General features: G+C 36.7%; 2 long non-coding RNA genes across 2 annotated transcripts; one reads left to right on the top strand and one right to left on the bottom strand.

Annotated features, from left to right (window-relative positions):
- Window positions 1-12,445: 12,445 nt before the first annotated feature.
- Window positions 12,446-18,174, bottom strand: LOC130104195 (uncharacterized). The gene is made up of 2 exons (XR_008809447.1): window positions 17,920-18,174; window positions 12,446-12,602 (listed from the first exon to the last, which is right to left on the bottom strand). It is a non-coding gene; the product is annotated as an uncharacterized LOC130104195 (long non-coding RNA).
- LOC130104194 (uncharacterized) lies at window positions 12,596-18,324 on the top strand. Its single transcript, XR_008809446.1, has 2 exons — window positions 12,596-12,850; window positions 18,168-18,324. It is a non-coding gene; the product is annotated as an uncharacterized LOC130104194 (long non-coding RNA).
- Window positions 18,325-19,246: the final 922 nt, after the last annotated feature.

Genomic DNA, 19,246 nt, shown 5'->3' with positions numbered 1-19,246 from the left:
ACTAGTTGGCGCTAACAAGTTTTACGGCTCTGTAATCAGGTGGTGTTGCACACATCCCCAAAATATGCATATCATTTGATAGATCTCCTCAGGCTGAACAACTTTGCCTCTAGAACCATTGCTGTCAATCAAATCGTTCATTAAATATTCACGAATATGTTAAAAACCTACTTTTGCGAACTAGTCCCTGGTTTTTCGCCCGATCAAAACCAGACCAGTCTAGGACAATTCTCTGGACTCTCTAGATCAATAATTATCAAAAAAAAGTTGAACTTTGCCCTTTGGTTCACTGTAACAGGGTCATTTAGAAAAGGGGCGTGTCAAAATACACTCAAAAGCCTATAAATCATAAAAGAAAACTCAGAACTTGACAAAAATTGATGAGCATATGTGTCATACCATGGTGAGGAAGCATGCGAAGTTTCATGGAGATCGGACCATAGGTGGCGCTATAACTGTTAAAAAGCTTTAAAACCATATATTTCCTATGGTAAATTGCCTGTATTGGCTGTAAATGGTCTTTTCCATCTATGATCGTAAAATTTTCATATCTTAATGTTTAAAACCAGTGCAGTACAATTATCTGGACTCTCTAGATCAATAATTATCAGAAAAGGTGTAATTTCTTCATTTGAATGGCTGTAATAGTGTAAATTGGATGGCTATAACATTTTGGATGGCTATAACAGCCAATAAGTGGTATTTTACTGCCCCCTGCTGTCATTTCATCATACTACTCCCTAAAATTGTTATATATAATTGAAATTTAGACTTTATTAAATCATTATTTTAACATTTACAATCACATTTTGTCCCAATTCATCTATTTCTCTGTACTCTCTAGAACAATAATTATCAGAAAATGTATAACTTGTAATGTATAACATTTGGATGACTATAATAGGGTCACTTCAATATGTAGCCTTGACCGAAAGCCAATATCTTTTCAATGAATGCTCATAGCTTCTTAAAAAAAGGTCAAGCATGGCTAACAGCCAATAAGTGATATTTTACTGCCCCCTGCTGTCATTTTCATCATACTACTCCCTAATATTGTTATAGTTCATATTTAGACTTTCTAAAATCATTATTTTAACATTTACTATCACATTTTGTAAAAATGCATCTATTGGAGTATTATGGACTGCATTTATTTATTTTATTTATTACTCTTTACAATTGTGTCACAGGAAGGCTGAAAACGAAAGTTTTTATTTATACAACTGTTTATAGTCTGTAATACCACTGTTGTCCAATAGATGGAGCAGCAGTATTATACAAATGCTGAAGGAGTATTGTTCATTCTTAGTTAATGCTAACTAATGTAGTTAACATTAACTAAGAATGAACAATACTCCTTCAGCATTTGTTAATCTTTGTTAATGTTAATTTCAACATTTACAAATACTTTATTTAAATCTTGTTAACATTAGTTAATGCACTGTGAACTAACATGAACTAACAATGAACAGCTGGATTTGTATTAACTAACGTTAACAAAGATGAACAAAAACAGTAACAAATGTATTGCTCATGGTTAGTTAATGTTAATTAATACATTAATGTTTAATAAATTAACCTTATTGTAAAGTGTTACCGACATTTTTAATCTTTTTTTTAATCAGCTTTCAGCATTGGCTAACAAACAAATGCTTAAAGCTATTTTTTTATTAAAAAAATACCAAAGTGGTATTTTACTGCCCCTTGCAGTCATTTCATCATACTACTCCCTAATATTGTTTTATAATTCATATTTAGAATTTCTAAAATCATTATTTCAACATTTACAATCACATTTTGTCCAAATTCATCTATTGGAGTATTATGGACTGCATTTATTTATTTTATTTATTACTATTTACAATTGTGTCACAGGAAGGCTGAAAACGAAAGTATAACGTTGGGCCACGCCCCCCAAGGACAAATTCACTCATAACTCGAAAACAGAAAGTCGCTGCACGCTCAAATTTTGATGGTAAGGTTCTCTCGGGGTTCTTGATCCAAATCTATCGTCGCGGGGCTCGGGAACGCCCCCAATCTTTAGATAATTTTTTCATTATCTCGTTCCCGAGATATAAGTGAAAACCAAATTTCCATTCATTTATTTCAACTGTATATAGTCTGTAATACCACTGTTATCCAATAGATGGAGCAGCAGCATTATACAAATGCTGAAGGAGTATTGTTCATTCTTAGTTAATGTTAACTAATGTAGTTAACATTAACTAAGAATGAACAATACTCCTTCAGCATTTGTTAATCTTTGTTAATGTTAATTTCAACATTTACAAATACTTTATTAAAATCTTGTTAACATTAGTTAATGCACTGTGAACTAACCTGAACCAAAGAGTATAGAAGAACAAGAGGCGAAACTCCGATGCTTTTCTGGTAACAGCCACTAGGTGGCGCGGCCGCCATTTTGGGGTGAAAATTCCAACTGGAGTTACTGGGCAACAGCACAGATAACAGTTTTTTAGGTAGTTTTTCTTGCATTTTTATGCAACTTTACACATTTACTACTATTATTAGTTACCAACTCCACTAGGCCTGAAATATATTTTGTACGTTTTAATCCCCTGGATCGTGCTACAAACATGATGATCTTAACATGATGCATTGGTGTGTCCGTTATCTGTGTTTTTTTGTTTACATAGGCTTGCTTTAACGGTCATTAATATAAAATAGTACTGCAAAAAAACAGTTTACTGTAAAGCTATTCTATTGCTGTTATATATTTATTGTCCAACATTTACATTTTAGTACAATTACATTTATTTGCTGAATTCATTTATTTCATTGAACTTATTTTTGTATGTAAGGTTATGTGTACCTCCTGGGAAACGGTCTAACGTTATAACTTTATGAACTTACATCACTTTATTCTTCTTACCTGTCAAACTTAATGTAGAGATTAATATAATTAATTAAATCCTTGAACTTCCCTGTCTCAAGTTATGTGGGGGAAAAGCCTAGTAGCAACTTCTTTTTAATGGATATAACGTTAACTGTTGTGAATTAAAATAATCACCTAATTATTTCAACCTAAAAATGACCTCTGCACTGGACTAAATATATGTATAATATATGACTGCCGAGTCGCTTTCACCCCAAAATGGCGGACGCGTAGGGCTGCTGCTGGGCGCTGGTGTTGCAATGGAACGTTCTATTGGCTTTCACTTCTTGTCAATATACCCCAGATAGCAATGAGTCGGCGGACCACCGTCGGTTCTCCGGCGGCAGTAGAAGCGTCAGAATGGCGACATCGCAAACGCGTTGGACGGCGCACCGCCGGCGGCAGCCGCTTTTTAAAAGCGGCAGCCGCCTTCCTACCGCCTTCGTTAAGCGGCCGGCCCGCGGGCCAACCGCCGTTCCGCCGCGCTTTATATTGAAGGCCGTCCTTCCGCGGCCCGCCGGAGGCAAACGCTATTTTCGAGCGCTCTGCCGCCGCTTATTCTGGCTATATATATATATATATATTTTTTTTATTTATAGCATGCAGTTTATCAAGAATAATGATTGCTCAAACCAGACAAATTTACAATTGGCATTTTTATTCCACATTTCAAAGTACAGTAACTGTCATTTAAACAAGATGTTTCAGATCACTGAAACATAACAGAAAAATAAATAAATCAATATACTAACATGCAGGTTTCCAATTCAATTTTGGTTAAACAGCCTTACAAGCAAATTACAACACTTACAATAAGTGTTCATATAAAAAGGACAGCTCTAGGGTAACAAATTACCAGTAAACATTATGACAAGTAAAGAGGATATTTGATACCAAATAATGTGCAAGATACCAAATAAATAAAAGTATAACTACATTTACAAGCCATTTCTAACAATATGATAAGTGGTAGTAATTTATAGTAAAGCTCTGGAGTAGAATAGGCCATTATAACGGCAATGCTGACCTGTGGCACAAGGATTTACAAGCTATATTTGAAAAAGAAAAAAAGAAAGTAATTTCCACAGTGAGTGAGTGTAGTCTGACACTTCTGACTTCTTTAGGGGTCTTGATTCTACTGACTGCAAGATAAAGAAAGGATTCCAGTTGTCAGTGATTCTGGGGTGTCAGTAGTCAGTATAGTTTTAAGTGGTCGGCTGTGGGTCCCTCTCAGCTGTGCGGCGCCTTTTTCTGCCTTCACGGTCAGATGCTCCTTTCAGGTAACGCGTAACGTTAACCTGGACCGCCTCATCAGTGCATCCTGGGTTGCCGGGTCCTTCCGGATGGCTAATATAGAAAATACAGATCTGTCATTTAATTTGAATTGCATGAGGACAATAGGACATACACATCTACTTTAATCTAAAAAAAATATCCAACTTACTTTGAACAATGGTCTTCAGGAACATGTCTCTAAAACATGCTTTATCCCCAACACCAAGCTGAAAATCCAAAAAAGTGTTACAAAATACATTTCTCTGAAGCTTCTCATAAATAAATAAAAAATGTGAAAGGCTAAGGATTCAGACTGTAATATATGCAGTATACAATCTTAAATTTTACTTTATATCTAGGTCTACTAGATGTACAGGTAGCCCCAGTGGGAATTAAACCGACAACCACAGGTGCTGTTTGCAAGTTGTACCTAATTGCTCAGTGCAAGCAAACGTCTTCAACATTGTTTGTTGAACTTGCTTCACCTGCTCTTGAAGTAAGATTTTACAATTCGTATTTTTATATGTAATATTGTAGTGTTTATTATAAATGATTTATCTGTGCACTTCATTATTCTTTTAAAATTCATGTAGCCTTATAATCTTTAATCAAATACGTTACCCTTCCCTCCCCCCTCGAAACGACTTCTCTTCTCTTCCGGTCATGTGCTATGGCGCGAGGGCGTGGCAACTCCCCTCAAACCGTGCTATGAGCAGAGATGGAGAAGAGGAGCGCTAGAGTAAAACCCTGCCAATCCGTTCAATATACCGTTTCATTTTTAAATACGTCACAACACTGGAGAAAAGTCGTTTGTAACTTCCGGTTCATGCCGACTTCAAATAGAAGCAATAGTTTCCAAGACAAAAAAACTTCACAAATAACATCACTTACTTGTACTCAAACTCTTGGCTCTGTGAAGTGGAGTCTGGATTAATGGGGAGAAACCTGGTTGCGAGAAAGAGGAAACAGAAATTTGAAAATCTAACAAATGGTATAGTTTAGTGGCAGGATCACAAATCCAGCATAACAGCAATAGATTTTACATATCAGTTCAGCATTTTCCTGGTTTTCTGGAATCGATGCATCTTTCTAGAGTTTTTTTTCTTGAGACTTCCAAGATTCTAGAGTAGGGAATAATGAATGAAAGAGTCAGTTATCCACAATAAACAGAAAATAAATTACACAGATGAAATACAGGAAAATCAAATACAAGTCAGACCCATTTACCTGCTCCCTTCATGAACTTAAAATGATGTTTCTCCCAGGTGCTGTGTGGAGGTGTGCAGAGGATGGCTAAATTGTTGCCTTCGTCTTTTTGCTGAGGTTAAATGGGGGCCAATGGCACATGCTCTCGCTGAGCCGATCTTGCGGAACCTGCAAATGGCAGATCCTCCTCGTTGATAAACTGAACAATGTGAACCATCTAAAATAGAAGAACATTTTGCATAAAGTATACTTTTTGATTAATTTTCAGGCAAAATCAATAACATTAAAATGCTCACCCCTTCAAAAAACGAGTCATTTTCACAAGTGGATCAACAGAAAACCATGTTCAGACAAACACAATCATATACATATACACACATATATACATATACACACACATATATATACACACACACATATATCGTTATTTTTGTAAGAAAACACCAAAAGTTAAACTTTCTAGATGTAAAGCGTTCTTTCTAGATGTAAAGCTTTGGCGATCTACTGTAGCTAGATACATTTCAACATGTCGAACATGCTTGAATTCAGTGAGTAAAAAAGGCGAAGCATGTGTTAGCTAACACTGTAAGTTAAACTAGACTAGCAGCATGGTTGTCGAATCAAACAAAACATCATTATGTTTAGTTAGAAAACAACACAAGTTATACTGATCAGTCTTTCTTGTTGTAAAGATTTTGCTAACGTTACCATTCCCACGTGGGCGGGAGAATTGTCCTTCAGGATTTGGTTACGTAAGTTAGTTAATTATTCGACTGACCAATACTATCTTAAACCACATACTGTAGTACTCACACTTGCATAAACATACGTAAATATAGTTAAAAGAAGAAAAGAAAAAACTAACGCCAGGAAGAAACTAAGTAACGTTAGCCTAACTAACGTTAGCTATGTCAGAAACATGACGAAAACTTTGTAAACAAGGCTAACTTACTAGCTTGACTAGTAAGGCAAGAACATTATTGAAAAAGATGAACTAAAAATGTAAAAAATGAACATAATATTGCGTTACACAAAAAGGAAAAATGTACTTACTTTAAAGATCGTAGTCAATGACTATAGGATATCGTCTCCAAATACTGAAATCGTGTGACGAGTGGCCACTGTTGTGTTGGTAAATCTGCTTCCGTTTTTTAGGTACTGCCCCTCTCGGCCGGTGGAGGTACTTCTCTGTTTGTGCTTTAATACTTTCTTAAACATTTGTACAGATTGCAAAACTCGCAATTGCAAATTAATCCCTTACCTGTAAAAGGTAAAATAAATAAAAAAAAATCGAGCTTGTAAAAAAAATGAAAGACATAAACGAAATTTCCTGGGGTGACAGAGAGACAAAATATTTCTAAATATTTCACTTTATCTTTCAGGTCAAAACAGGGATTTTCATGTTTATTATAAATATTATGGTTGCAAATTAATAAAAAAAATCTAAAGCATACCCAAGCTTTTGGCCAAGTTGCAGATGTCTTTCACTGTTCACTGATTTCAGGCATTGGTGAAAAGTCTAACTTCATCCATTTATTCTGCTAAATTGTTCATACCATGAATGAAATATTTATTTTAAAACCTAATCAGAATCAGAAAGATATTTATTGCCAAGTAAGTTTTACAAAAGGAATTCTTTTTGGACTATTTGTGCATCTCAATTGTGCATAAATCAAAGAAATGTAAAGAATTGTCACCTTAAGTGAATAAAATAATTCTATATATTTTACATAGGCCTATCACTGAATCGCTTCAGAGTTTCAACGTAATTTAAATGTATTTTCCTAAACCTTATCATGGAATCAGACTGAGTCAAATCTGTTATAAACCCTAATGACTTTGGAGCAACAACAATAACAAAATTTGATATAATTCACATAATAATTATAATCGCTTTAAATGTGAAAGTTAAAATGCTGTCAGTTCCACTCATGCCAATGACATGGCTGGTCGATTTCAATGCGGCTTGCCGCCAGCCGGCCGCGGTTCATTTAGACGGCGGCAACCGCCAGAGAGAATGAAGTCGGCGGCCCGGCGGCTGTTCGCCGGCGGCATCTCGCAAGAAATGGGAGTGACGTATTCGGCGGCAAACGTTTCATCTCCGCCAGCGGGGCGCACCTATAGCCGACAGTTTGGGGCCGGCGGCAAAAAGAAGCCGTGCCGATATTTTTTGCTATCTGGGTACGTTCTTTGCCTGAACTAACAATGAACAGCTGGATTTGTATTAACTAACGTTAACACTAGAAGTGCCAGAATTCCATAACTACTAGAACTGCCACAAGCGGTCATTTTGACCGTTAGATTGCAAACTCTATATCTTTAATGATAAATACCCAATTGAGAGATTAATGCATTTGTTGTATTAGGATATCTTTTAAAAACAAAACAACACCAAACTGTACATTTTAAAAAGTTTAATTATACATTTATAAATAATAATATCAGTAGCCCGTAATTATCGCATAGGGCCTATTCACAACAGAGCTATATTTCCATATCCCTTCAACATAACTCAGAACAAGATAATAACAACTAAAAGTATCTTATTTAGATATTCTTTTGACAGTGAGAGAGACAATGTCATGGTTTATGAATTCGCTGTCTCCTTTCTCGTCTTGTTGTGTGTGTGTGTGCGTGGTCGCTGATCAATGCAGCTTATCAGCACGTGCGCTCTGATCAACGCGCCAGCTGCAACTGATCAGCGATTCGACCCTTTTCAGTGTTACTGTTCTCGCCTAGTCTTTGGGTGTTTCTCAAAACCAAGAATGCAAAGAACGGACTTGTGTTCTTGGGGAGAACGCTCTTGCTAGTTGTTCTTGGAAGAATGAACTCACAAGCTAACGAGCACACAGAACGCTGCTGACAGTTTGAGACGATGTGTTCTTGCTGGTATTGCGCAATAATACCCCCGCACAGACACCGTCTGCAGTACCCAAACATAACGAGAATTATTGACGATAACAGCCAGGCTGCAATGGTCTCTTGGCTGTGGGGAAAAACGAGTCTGTGAGCAAACTGGCCGGTTGGCTCGATAGCTGACGTTACACCCGCAGGCGCTTATGGAGATTCTCACTTCCGAAAACGTTTGAGCACATTTTCGATTAGCCATACATTTTCGTAAAAATGCCAATATTTGAAATCTACACAGTTGATTTGTCGCATCAAATGTTCTCAGAAGTGAATTTAGTGATGAAATAGTGTACGTAATTGTAGAAAAACGAAATACTGTATTGACCTGCCTCTCCTTCCTCGAATGCCGAATTGAATGCTGGGATATTTCTGCCGTCAAGTCAACACAAGTTACCAACCGATGCATCCTTGGTAAAATGGGCGTGTCAAGAACACATCCGGGATTTTTAACTGTTCTTGCCAAAATGCAAACTTGTGTATTGGGACAGTACTTGGGCCACAAAAGATGACGTTTCACAAGAACACAAGGACACAAGTACAGACAAGAACACAGATTGAGAAAGGCCCTTTGTCAGATCGTTGTGGATTTTTCCTGCGTGTTTGTTCCCTGCCTGTATACGTTTTCCGTGTGTCATCCCGTGTTCAACACTCCTGGTTCAGCACTCACTCCAGCGTCCCTGTGCTGCCAAGGGCTTCATACCGGACATTTGCACACCTTAACTCTCCCAGCATCTGACCAGCTCTCAATAAACATATCTGTCATTTTGCAATTGAATCTTCTGATTATTTCCTAATAGACAAAGGTCAACCGCGAGAAATGTAACAAAAGAATACCGCGAAATTCAGTGCGGTCAATATGACCGTCTATGGCCGAAATAGGTAAATATGTTCATTTGTTTGTTTGCCTTATGTGTAATTTATATTAAAAACATTTTAAATGAAAATACAGACACTTTTAGGAAAAGTCAGGTACCAGCAGGAGATTTTTTTTTTTTTCAACAAAGTTATTGCAGATATAAAATTCAAAATGGTCAAAATGACCGTCGTGGCCATTCTAGTGTTAACAAAGATGAACAAAAACAGGAACAAATGTATTGCTCATGGTTAGTTCATGTTAATTAATACATTAACTAATGTTTAATAAATGAACCTTATTGTAAAGTGTTACCGACATTTTTAATCTTTTTTATCAGCTTTCAGCATTGGCTAACAAACAAACGCTTAAAGCAATTTTTTTATTAGTTTTAATATAGTTTTATATTATTACATCACAAAGAAATATGTGAAATGCATGCTTATACACCATTAAAAGAGATTTTCACAATAACATATCCCATGTGTGTGTGTGTGTGTGTGTGTGTGTGTAAGCATATGTCTACATATGAATGCAAAAGCACTTGTGAAAACACTTTATTAATAAGTACAGTGGCCAGCAGAGGGCAGTAGAAGACCACTTATTGGCTCACTTTCATTTTGACACACTTGATTTTCACCAGTAAATCACAGCACTAAAGCAAACCAGTTTTTCCATGTTAACTATTATAACACAATCATTTTTTGTCAGAGTTTATCACTTCATTTTTATTGGCCCTTCACATCAATGCAGCAATGTGGTAAATCATGGTAAATCACGATAGAAACATGGTAAATCATAGTAAAAAATACTATTACATGGTGGATCATGGCAAATCATGCTAGCAATGTGATGAATCATGGTAAATCATGCTACAATCCTGGTAAATCATTCTAGAATGTGGTATATCATGGTAAATCATCCTATAACATGGTAAATGATGGTAAACTGTGGTAAATCATGCTAGATTCATGATAAATCATACTGGAACATGGTAGATCATGAAAAATCACACTAAATTTGGTATATCATGGTAAATCATGCTAAAACATGGTCTATTCCATCTATGATGTCAATGGTTAAATGCTTGCTACATAAAACTTAATGTCTTTTGATGCTTTTGTGCTTAACGGCCTTAAAGGCCTTAACTGCTTGAACACCGCTAAATGCTGCTAGCAGCTTTAATTATATATTGCTGCGTACATTTATCCGTGTCACCTAGATGCGCATGCGCGAGCGGTGCGCGATCATGGTCGACTGACAACGAGATTAGCAGCTGAAGAATTCGGCCGTTTTTTAAAATTGAATTATGTATTTAAAAGTTGCCGAATTGATTCATTTGGAGACTCCGAAATCGGCAGAGATAGGCAGGCAATGCAAAACAAAATCTTACATTGGGAAATAGTGGGGGGGACAAAACTTCGATTTTGAAATGTGGGGGCTCCTACGCCCCTGCCTGAGAGTAAGGGAACGAGTATTGCGTAGCTATACGCTTATGGGAAAACTATGGAAGAATTAAATGGACTTTAATATTTGTAACCCACAGAAGACAATCTACAAATGTGTACAATGATGCGCAAATATTTCTCTATCTGCAAATGTGTATTTTTACATTTGTGATGTGTAAAATCATATCCACAAAAATAAAGGGTGATGTGTACAACACAAAACATTTTTTACGCATTTGCAGATCAGTTCCTGTGAATTTGTGGGTCACGTTACATTTGTAAGTTTTTTTTACACATTTGTGGAATTTTGTCCAGTGTGTACTGCGCAGATCTGTAAATAAACATATACACAAATATCTCACGATTTGCAAATACACACAATTCAATCTGTACAAATATCTTTTTATTTCACATACAAATTGTGATTTACGCATTTGTGGATCCATTTCTACACACAAAACTGTTTTTACACATTTGCAAATCAGTTCCTGTGAGTTTGTGGGTCACGTTACATTTGTAAGTTCCTTTCCACACATTTGTGGAATTTTGTCCAATGTGTACTGCGGAGATCTGTAAATAAACATATACACAAATATCTCACGATTTGCAAATACACACAATTCAATCTGTACAAATATCTTTTTATTTCACATACAAATTGTGATTTACGCATTTGTGGATCCATTTCTACACACAAAACTGTTTTTACACATTTGCAAATTGCTTCCTGGCAATTTGCAGGTCACGTGACATTTGCAACTCCCTTTTACACATTTGTGGATTTTTGTCCACTTTGTCCCGCTGCGATCTGCAAAAAAGAGATTTGTAAGCCGTGTGTGTGAGAGCAGTTAATTAGCCACACCAGCAGGTGGCGGTAGCGACATTCTCTCCCATGAACTCCGAGGATATCGACTGCACAGTCTATGGCTATGCCACTGCACTCCCCAGCGTTATCCTCATCTAACTCGTTAATACACAAATGCCACATCTTTTTAATCGTAGTAACGTAGACAAGCAGCTACAACCTATTTTTCCGCGAAACGAGCTTTCCTTCGAAGTGGATAAAATACATTGATCTAAATGCGCAGGCGGCCGAGAGACCGATCCGAACTAAGGGACCGTCTTCAAAGTGCAAACCCCGAAAAGCGCTGCTACGAAAACAGTCAATAACTTCAACCGTCACACACTACAGTGCCTGCTTACAAATTAGAGAAAATCACTTTATTATAAGAGACGTTTGAAGTACGTTATAACGAGTCATTAATGTATTTTAACTTATATGTTTCATATAAGTCACTAGTATATAACCGAAGCTGTAGATTGTAAATTTAAACATTTCTCGTTCTTAGTGTTTTTTAGTTAGCTTAAATAGTAGCATAGCATTTATCCGATGATTCGTGCTAGCTGAGATTTACCGCAGCTTATACTGCCTTTTGTCATTGTTTTTGTCTTAATAATCAGTGCGATATGTTGTTAATATGAATTGTTTGTCTAACCTTGATTACAGGACAGTGTAATAAAAATGACGGAATCACAAATTGTAATGTAATCATTATCAAACTTAATTCATATCATATTTTTATTTTTTATCCTGATTAATGAAAGAAATAGCATTTTCAGGTATGTTTTGCAACGTTAAGTTCTTTGTTATTAAACAATAAGGCATAATACTTTTTTTTATTATTACATGCATAATTCATATGATTTGTCATAATTATTTCTTAAAACAGTACATCAAACAATACAATAGCATGCAATGCAATGAAATTGGTGATCCAAAACTTACAGGCTATTATAATAAAATCTGATTAAATTACACAATACAATACTAAATGATTTCAACTGAATTACGAGATGTAATGCATTATATTTTTATTAACACAGAACTACAAGCAAAATGAACATTTACATGGACATTTATAGAGCTTTTTAAAATACACAACAATACAGAACAGCTTTAAACAGAGATACTGTAGGAAACTTTCATTTCCCAAATACTTTTGTGATAGTCCTTCTGGCTATACAGTGTGAAGATCTGAAGGAAAATATCTTCATAGCTGTGTGAACAATGTGGAATTAACTGTAAGGTTAAATATTTTGAGAGAAAGGTTTATTTTTTTAGGTCCATCCTGGATTAACCAACTAGACTCAAATAGATGCAGTGTCTTTTGCTGTATGTAAAGTCAAATCTGTAATTTGAAGTGATTCATATTGTATGTGCAGTCATTTTTTGCTATCTTGAGGCCTAGATGATGCAGTCAGGTCATGAGACGTGGAGGCTGAGGAACTCTGAAAAACACACAAACATGCTGTAACACATGCATTTTGTACACACAAAGTCTGTTGTGCTGTGTAACATCACTCACTGTTTTAGCTTAGATGGGCAAACTGGAAGGCACAGCGCAGCGGGCGTAGTTAGCTCGCTGAACCTTGTCGTAATTTCCCCTTGGCAGGATGGGGTCATGACTTGTTGGAAGAGGAGGCTGGACTGGCTGAGGAACTCTGAAAAACACACAAACATGCTGTAACACATGCATTTGTACACGCAAAGTCTGTTGTGCTGTAACCTCACTCACTGTATTAGCTTAGATGGGCAAACTGCAAGGCACAGCGCAGCGGGCAATTACAAGGCCATTTTAATGTCACACTCCACAAGATAAGACATCTCAGCCCAAAAGTGACTGAAACCTTCCATTCGTCTCAGTATTATAAGGCTGATCTGAGTTATGATGCTTATATAAGATGAGTTATGATGTATCTGAGTCAACATAAAAATATCATGTCCCTGGGTCAACACAAGATATTTCATTATTACTCAAATTAAAAAGATTACATCTTATACTAGATATTATATTAACATTATGATTATTTAAATTCTGTGATTGATTACTGTTTGTCTAATAGATGAGTAATAAGGAATGATGTCCCTGCAGATAAATGTGATGTTCCTGGGTCCACAAAAGATATTTCATTATTATTATTATTGCTTTCTGAAACAGGGCCCAGGATTCCAGCAAGCGCTTAATCTTATAGTGTATTAGTATACGGTGACATCTCATTCAATGGAAATGTTGTGATGTTAAAATTGCTGATAGTATTGCTGCCAAACATGAAATGGGAAGTAATTTAAAATATAGCTTAATGAGTTTACCTGTACTTTTTGGACAATTTACAATAAGACCACTTTATTATAGTCTCTAGTATCATATAACATGCTCATTGTATTTATATTAAATTTTGCAGGAACCCTACATCGACAATATCTACTGGGAGGACAGTGGGCTTCCACTAGAGCCTGATTTTGGTGTTGTTCTGCCAGAAACTGACATCCCACTGAGTGACCAACAAATGGAGATTCTCAGGGCTGCAGTAGATCCTCTCCAACACTCCGACTGTAATGGGATGGACTTGTACTTGGAGACTGTCGAATTTGTCCAGTCCCTGTTGCCAGGAATGATGTAACCCATTTGGGTTTCAACAGAAGTTATTATCTTTATTTATGGAGGACCTTTCAAAGAATGTTACAGAGTCCTTTTTTTTTAAAGAGCAAAGTAAATAAAAAGCCCTGAAAACAAAATTGGCTACACAATGGCTTGACACTAGGAATGTGACACTTGTTAATTGCCTGGACCGTTCCTGGTGGGGCCGTCCTTAAAAATATTCTTGTTTGCCGTAACCCGACCGACCCTGTCAATTTAGGACCGAGCCAATTATTTTTTTTTTTCCCCTTTTAGTCCGACCGACTTGCCGGTTGTAAACTTGCGTTAAGACCGACCAAAACTTTTTTTTTTACTCTTCAAATAACTAATACAAATGCAAATATAGCTGCAAGCAGCCATTACCGGGGCCAAGCGCAAGAAGCGGCAACATCTGCCAAAATGGCTAGGAGTGGCAGCAAGGAGCAATTAAAGTCATTTTAAGAGAACTTTGCTAAAATGGCTGAAAAATCATATACATTAACTAAAAATATGATTTAATGGATTATCACTTTTGACCAATAGGTGGCGCAGTTACAAAATCGATGTGATGTGGTCAGAGTGAAGTGACAACTACACATACAAAGTTTGGTGTCAAAATAGCATTTTACATCACAAAACTGCATTGAAATCAATGGGAATTTCATGTTTTGTTCCATTATAGCGCCACCAAGAGGCGAAATCCCACAAATTTTTTTATGTGTCCTCAGAGTGAGCCCATACATATGTGTGTCGGTTTTGGTGAAAATATCTCAATTCACTTCGGAGTTATAGACATTTTTGTGAAAAAACACGTCAAAAATGACTGACACGTGACTTTGATTGAATTTTATGACCCCTTACTATCAATATTTGGGCATTTGGGCATTTGTTTAATATATAGACCTATGTTTCCAAACTTCTGACGGTGGCTTCGTCTCGATTGGACTAGCGGTTTCGAAGATATCGGCAACTGTTTTTTAAGTGCTAAATCACAACGCTACATAAACTAAGTCGAAACCTAGCATGTTTGGTATCTGTGGACTCGGCAACGATTCAGGACCTCAACGAGATGACTCCCGTGAAAATAAGTCAACCGCAGCCAGAGTTATAACTCATTAGGTGGCGCTGTTTCGAAACTTCTCAGGCTCCTTCAGGGCATCGTACTGATGACCCATACCGAGTTTCGTAACAATTCGTTCATGCGTTCCAAAAATACAGCATTTTAGCACGTATTTCAAAATGTCCGACAGTCAAAATGGCCGATCTGGGAAAATTGGATATCAGCCGACTCGGCATGACGCCCTGAATCTAACGAGACCACATTCATGATTTTTGGACAAACTGTTCAGAAGTTATGAGCAAAAATAGCAATTTTTCATATCTCAAGACCAGTAGGTGGCGCTGCGCCGAAACGCAGCATGTAGCCTCAGGTTATGCTTGTGATGACATAGGAGTTAGAAACACCAAAATTGGTGTATTTGATGTTGGGTCTGTCCTCTATCAGAATGTCAAACCAAAACAACTTTCCCGGACACGGTTCTATGGGCTGCCATAGACACCTGGTTGGAATAATAATAATAATAAGAAGAAGAAGAAGAACCGGAACAGATACAATAGGTGCCGCCGCACCTTCGGTGCTTGGCCCCTAATAAGAACCGGAACAGATAGAATAGGTGCCTCTGCACCTTCGGTGCTTGGCCCCTAATAATAAAATATTAATCATATTTTAGTAAGTATTGTGAGTATAAAAAGCCTACATGGGCTACGTTCTTTCTCTTAGATATAAACCCGCGGCGTCTATGATTATGTTTACACCATGGCATACGCATGTCACATGTGGCCTAGACACGTTCGCTTTGTTTCATTCACTGTCAGTGGTTCGCGCTTGGTAATGATGGCTGACAGACATCACGATGTTTAGACCATAGATATCATATAGAGATATGATGTCTATGGTTTAGACGGCATCGGCTAAACATCGTGATGTTTAGCCCCCCCGGCCCGTCCCGTCCCGTTTCCATGGTGACACGTCATGCTTGGCACGTGATTCACCACAGCCAAAATAGCGCTGTATGACAGATTTAGCGCTTTTATTTCTAAATATGAACAAACTTGATTACCAAGTCATGAACTATCTTCTATTCCGATTCTCAAATATGTATAAGTGAGTTTGTTTTGTCGTTTAAAAAAAACTATAAATTATCTTGATCTGTAACGTGAGATGGCCGCCGTTTGGGCCGCAGTTCAGAGATTTCTGTCTGTTGGATTTATTACAGCGCGTGAATTCATCAGTTTCTCCCGAAATACATGAAAGTAAGTGGCCGGTGAACTGGGGGAAAAATAGAGTTGACTTTATAGTTATTTACACTGTGTCTCTCTGATATGAAAAAAAAGCTGTTTTCTCATTATGACATTGCATGTTAATCTAATTAACTGTTACTTTGTGAATTCTAAAGTCATTTTAATTTATTTGTTTACCTCTGAAAATCCACTTTCATTGAACTCTAGTGGCTTTTTTTTTCTTTTCTTGATTTTGCCACAAAAAAATCAAATAAATGCAGCTGGAATAAAAATGTTTTTGACATATCTATATAACCTGCATCAGAATGAGGTTTGCAAAGGTGCGCCCGAAGGCACGGTTTGAAGACACAGTCAGTGACGTCACGATATGCAAATGTGTTTAAATTCATACCATGACCAAAATTTAACTTTTTTTTTTTTACATTAAATATTGAAAAAAAATATATAGGCCTACCCTTTTTTTTTTTTTTTTTTGCTGTTACTGCAAACCAAAATATTTTTAAGGATGGCCTGGGTCTTGTTGCTCTGACTCCAGCCTCAGTCGTCTTCTTGTAAAACTCCCCCAAGAACTTGAATCTGCATTTCCTGACATCCTCTCAAAGTTGCACTCATCCCAGATGCTTGTGCACCTTTTCCTCCCACACTTTAACCATCAGTCAACTTCCCATGAATATGCTTCAATCCAGCACTCCGTGAACAGCCACCCCCATCAGCAATGACCTTCTTCAAGCAGTCAATTAGTGTCTTCCGTACTACTGTCTTGTCAGAAGCATTACACAGATTTGTGGTTGTGTACTGAATAAGTAAAGGCTCTTCTCACATTGACGTTTCAGGATTATACGTTGTTTATTATAACATTTTGAAATGAGTATTTTTTATTTCTATTGACCCAGGAACATCACATTTATCTGCAGGGACATCATTCCTTATTACTCATATATTAGACAAACAGTAATCAATCACAGAATTTAAATAATCATAATGTTAATATAATATCTATTATAAGATGTAATCTTTTTAATTTGAGTAATAATGAAATATCTTGTGTTGACCCAGGGACATGATATTTTTATGTTGACTCAGATACATCATAACTCATCTTATATAAGCATCATAACTCAGATCAGCCTTATAATACTGAGACGAATGGAAGGTTTCAGTCACTTTTGGGCTGAGATGTCTTATCTTGTGGAGTGTGACATTAAAATGGCCTTGTAATTGCCCGCTGCGCTGTGCCTTGCAGTTTGCCCATCTAAGCTAATACAGTGAGTGAGGTTACAGCACAACAGACTTTGCGTGTACAAATGCATGTGTTACAGCATGTTTGTGTGTTTTTCAGAGTTCCTCAGCCAGTCCAGCCTCCTCTTCCAACAAGTCATGACCCCATCCTGCCAAGGGGAAATTACGACAAGGTTCAGCGAGCGCCCGCTGCGCTGTGCCTTCCAGTTTGCCCATCTAAGCTAAAACAGTGAGTGATGTTACACAGCACAACAGACTTTGTGTGTACAAAATGCATGTGTTACAGCATGTTTGTGTGTTTTTCAGAGTTCCTCAGCCTCCACGTCTCATGACCTGACTGCATCATCTAGGCCTCAAGATAGCAAAAAATGACTGCACATACAATATGAATCACTTCAAATTACAGATTTGACTTTACATACAGCAAAAGACACTGCATCTATTTGAGTCTAGTTGGTTAATCCAGGATGGACCTAAAAAAATAAACCTTTCTCTCAAAATATTTAACCTTACAGTTAATTCCACATTGTTCACACAGCTATGAAGATATTTTCCTTCAGATCTTCACACTGTATAGCCAGAAGGACTATCACAAAAGTATTTGGGAAATGAAAGTTTCCTACAGTATCTCTGTTTAAAGCTGTTCTGTATTGTTGTGTATTTTAAAAAGCTCTATAAATGTCCATGTAAATGTTCATTTTGCTTGTAGTTCTGTGTTAATAAAAATATAATGCATTACATCTCGTAATTCAGTTGAAATCATTTAGTATTGTATTGTGTAATTTAATCAGATTTTATTATAATAGCCTGTAAGTTTTGGATCACCAATTTCATTGCATTGCATGCTATTGTATTGTTTGATGTACTGTTTTAAGAAATAATTATGACAAATCATATGAATTATGCATGTAATAATAAAAAAAAAGTATTATGCCTTATTGTTTAATAACAAAGAACTTAACGTTGCAAAACATACCTGAAAATGCTATTTCTTTCATTAATCAGGATAAAAAATAAAAATATGATATGAATTAAGTTTGATAATGATTACATTACAATTTGTGATTCCGTCATTTTTATTACACTGTCCTGTAATCAAGGTTAGACAAACAATTCATATTAACAACATATCGCACTGATTATTAAGACAAAAACAATGACAAAAGGCAGTATAAGCTGCGGTAAATCTCAGCTAGCACGAATCATCGGATAAATGCTATGCTACTATTTAAGCTAACTAAAAAACACTAAGAACGAGAAATGTTTAAATTTACAATCTACAGCTTCGGTTATATACTAGTATATGAAACATATAAGTTAAAATACATTAATGACTCGTTATAACGTACTTCAAACGTCTCTTATAATAAAGTGATTTTCTCTAATTTGTAAGCAGGCACTGTAGTGTGTGACAGTTGAAGTTATTGACTGTTTTCGTAGCAGCGCTTTTCGGGGTTTGCACTTTGAAGACGGTCCCTTAGTTCGGATCGGTCTCTCGGCCGCCTGCGCATTTAGATCAATGTATTTTATCCACTTCGAAGGAAAGCTCGTTTCGCGGAAAAATAGGTTGTAGCTGCTTGTCTACGTTACTACGATTAAAAAGATGTGGCATTTGTGTATTAACGAGTTAGATGAGGATAACGCTGGGGAGTGCAGTGGC

This window comes from Rhinichthys klamathensis, unplaced genomic scaffold, assembly GCF_029890125.1.
Source record: "Rhinichthys klamathensis goyatoka isolate OS25496 unplaced genomic scaffold, OSU_Roscu_1.1 h1tg000304l_1, whole genome shotgun sequence".
Lineage (NCBI taxonomy): Eukaryota > Metazoa > Chordata > Actinopteri > Cypriniformes > Leuciscidae > Rhinichthys > Rhinichthys klamathensis.
The sequence above is the reverse complement of the archived record's forward strand: the minus strand, read 5'-3'. Positions and strand labels throughout refer to the sequence as shown.